The sequence below is a fragment of the Salmo salar genome, chromosome ssa17 (genome assembly GCF_905237065.1).
Source record: "Salmo salar chromosome ssa17, Ssal_v3.1, whole genome shotgun sequence".
In the NCBI taxonomy this organism is placed as follows: Eukaryota; Metazoa; Chordata; class Actinopteri; order Salmoniformes; family Salmonidae; genus Salmo; species Salmo salar.
Genome location: NC_059458.1, coordinates 73,548,166 through 73,551,710, shown reverse-complemented (window position 1 = coordinate 73,551,710; position 3,545 = coordinate 73,548,166). Strand labels below are relative to the sequence as shown.

At 45.4% G+C, this 3,545-nt stretch overlaps 1 pseudogene; it reads right to left on the bottom strand.

Annotated features, from left to right (window-relative positions):
• Positions 1 to 2,131: 2,131 nt before the first annotated feature.
• Positions 2,132 to 3,231, bottom strand: LOC106592623 (fish-egg lectin-like; annotated as a pseudogene).
• Between the last annotated feature and the right edge of the window lie 314 nt (positions 3,232 to 3,545).

Genomic DNA, 3,545 nt, shown 5'->3' with positions numbered 1-3,545 from the left:
GCAGATTTCTGGGTGTGGTAGAAAAGATTCAGGGCATAATGTACAGACAGGGGTTTGGTAGGGTGCGGGTACAGTGGAGGTAAACCTAGGCATTAAGTGACGATAAGAGGTTGCATCTCTGGAGGCGCTAATTATGCTAGTTGAGGTCACCCTATTTGTGGGAGGTGGGGCAAAAGCGGTATCTGAGTCATGTTGAGTGGGGATAGGGGCTCCGCAGTAAAATAAAACAATGATAACTACCCTAAACAACAGTATACAAGGCATATTGACATTAGAGAGAGACATAAAGCGAGGCATAAAGCAATCACAGGTGTTGATTGGGTGAGCTAGCTAAGACAACAATGAGTAAGACAGCAACAGCTAATCAGCTAAGACAACAACAACAGGTAAAATGGCGATGAATGGGCAGAGAGGGTCAGTTAACTACACACAGGGCCTGAGTTCGAAGTCTGGGGCCGACAGATAAACAAAATGGAGTACCGTAATTAATGAACAGTCCAGCAGGCATCAGCTATGAAGCCAGATATCATAGGGTCCAGTGAACAGAAATAAATGAAACAGGGAAGTCGTTACTACGCTAACAAGCAGGAGACACAGCGTTCATAAAGGTTAGCAGGCCGGTGCTAGCAGAAGCGTCTTCACCGACATCCGACAAAGGGCGGTTGAGGGAACATCGGACTGAATTACGTCGGCAGACCAGACGTGATGGATCGGCGGGGCTCCGTGTCGACAAAGGGTCCAGGTCAATTGGTTAAAGAGGTATTGTAGCTGGAGTAATTTTGTTTGCTAGCCGGGAGATGCGCCTGGCTCGGGGCTAACTTGTACTAGCTTCGGGACAAAGGCGTTAGCCACTCGGTAGCAGCTAGCTAGTTGCGATGATCCGATGCAAAGGTCCAGAGCTTACGGCAGGAATCCGGCGATGTAGTGGCTTCTAGTCGTGTTAGTGAAGAGTCCGGGGGGCATCAGCTGTGTAGCCGAGTGATCATAGGGTCCACTGAGCAGGCCGGGAGATGGGCCTGGCTCAAAGGCTAGCTTCGGGGCTGGGCCACTCGGTAGCAGCTAGCTAGCTGTGGTGATCTGGAGTAATGGTCCAGTAATGGAGTAATGGTGGAGAAAAGCAGTCCAATAATTCTCAGGGTTGATATTGCACTGAGCAGACTGGCGGGTTTTATCCAGGGTAAAAGCGGCTGGTGTCTGAGCTAGAGGTAAAGGCCGCTAGCAGTGGCTAACAATGACTAAATAGCTGGTAGCTAATTAGCTGGCTAGCATCTGATGGCTATCTTCTGATGGAGGTTCTAGCTGTAAGGTCTAAAAAAAATAGCGGATCCGTATCACATTGGGTGAGGCGGGTTGCCGGAAGGTATATTTAATTTAAAAATGGAAAAAGAGATTGAAATATATACAAAAGACGAAAAAAGACAATTTACACAGGACAACGACAAACACGTCTGCACTGCTACGCCATCTTGGATCACTATGTGATACTACGTTGAAGAATCTAAAATATATTTTGATTTGTTTAACATTTTTTGGTAACTACACGATTCCATATGTGTTATTTCACAGTTTTGATGTCTTCACTATTATTCTACAATGTAGAAAATAGTAAAACTAAAGAAAAAACCCTTGAATGAGTAGTTGTGTCCTAACTTTTGACTGGTACTGTAGGTGTATGGAAAATTGTTGACTGAGACATGGGAATGAAGAAAGTTTACATTCTGTCAAACATGTTATTGTTGAATCTCATGTATCCTAAGGGGGGAAGCACAGGGCAAATGTCTGGTTTCAGTCACAGATAAGGGAGGACAGGTGTGGATTAAGGAGGAGAGAGGAATTCGGCCCAGGTCACAGGTCAGATGGAGTGAGAAGGAACAGACCACAAAGGTTTTAGCGTCAGGCGGGGCCATGACTACACCAGTGAGAGGAACCAAACAAGTTCTTGACTAGCAACAGAGATGTATTGGCTGTCTAGATGTGCAAGGAGTTGATTCCGGCTAGTGGGAGGACAAAAATATATGTGTATGTGCAATCATGTTTTTGTATTTTGCAGTTGTTTAACCCAGTGGGTGAATGAACTTAGTTTGAGCTTTTCGTGATTTTTTACTCTGTTTGTTCAGAACCTAACACAACCTTACCTAGTATAAATATCACCCAAAAAGTTGACCCCACTACCATCAGTTGCCACCTCAATCATAAAAAGCTTGCCGTCAATGGGACTCCACCCGTTGTTTAGGCAGTCTTGATTCAGCTGGAAACAAACAGATTCAATCAGTGTTTTAGGACAATTTCAACAGTTATAATATGAAACAGTTTTAAAATATCTGACACTCTTCATCCTCTACTACTCTACTCCAGCTCTCACACTCTTTCCCAGATCTTACACTAATTAAGTAGATATCATCATTCTTGTTGACTGCCCAGCAGCCAAAGGGTCCACAACTGTAGTACTTCATACTTCCTGGCACTCTTGTCCATGGAAGGGGTGTCTGGTCCCTTGTGCGTGTCCGACAGTATGGAGTATCGTCCAACAATAAACTGAACACCTCCAGCATCCACCTGCTTCAGAAGGCCTGAAGACAACAAAGACAGACGGACAGACAAGCAAACGGGAGCACGTATCTGTGAATTCTGCCAAATGACTTACATGTTAAAATTGTAAAACATTAATCATTTTTTCAACACCCTGATGGTATCAGGAAAGCTAAGAAGCAGGTGTCCTCTGGATAAATATTGAGCAGTGCTCTCCACTTACCTGCAGCTTGCACCCAGTTACTGGCCACACACTTGTGAATTGAGTCTGCCTTGTTGATACCCCAGATCCCTGCTGGTCCTACAGTGATATGATTCAGGGAACCAGACAGGCAGACCCAATTATCACCTACCGGGTAGTAGGACATTTTACTTGTGTCCGTTGCAACCACTTGCCCAGTCCTACATCAATCTGCATCAGATTCTTGATGTCCACTAGCTCCTGATTGTCCCATGCTATAGAGTCAAAGACATATGAGTAGATTGCACCAATAAAATCTTGATCAATTCCAAGTTCATCAAGCATGTTTCAGATGATGGTAACTTATCGTGACTGATGGTCAGGAGACAGAGGACCAATAGGACGGCTGCAGCGGCTCTCATGGTCTCTGTAGATCTACAGTATAAATTGAGATTTTACACCAGACTTCAATCGTCCCATTGCAGGGCTTTGCGCTTTAATAGCCCGGCACATAGCTTTAAAAGCAATGATGGCTTCCTGTTCCACCTGTTTATCAAAGAGTTGATGGGAGGCTGGACCGAGACAGGCTTTTCTGGTTCTTCTTTAATGGTTAGGGTAAATACAGACAATTAATGGATAGGTGAAAGACCCCGTTACCTAACTTCTACTGCAGCCCCGCTACTTAACTGCTGCAGCCCGGCTACCAAACTGCTGCAGCACCGCTCCCTAACTAATACTGCCCCGCTACCTAACTGCTGCAGCCCCGCTACCTAACTGCTGCAGCCCTGCTACCTAACTGCTGCAGCCCCGCTACCTAACTGCTACTGCCCTGCTA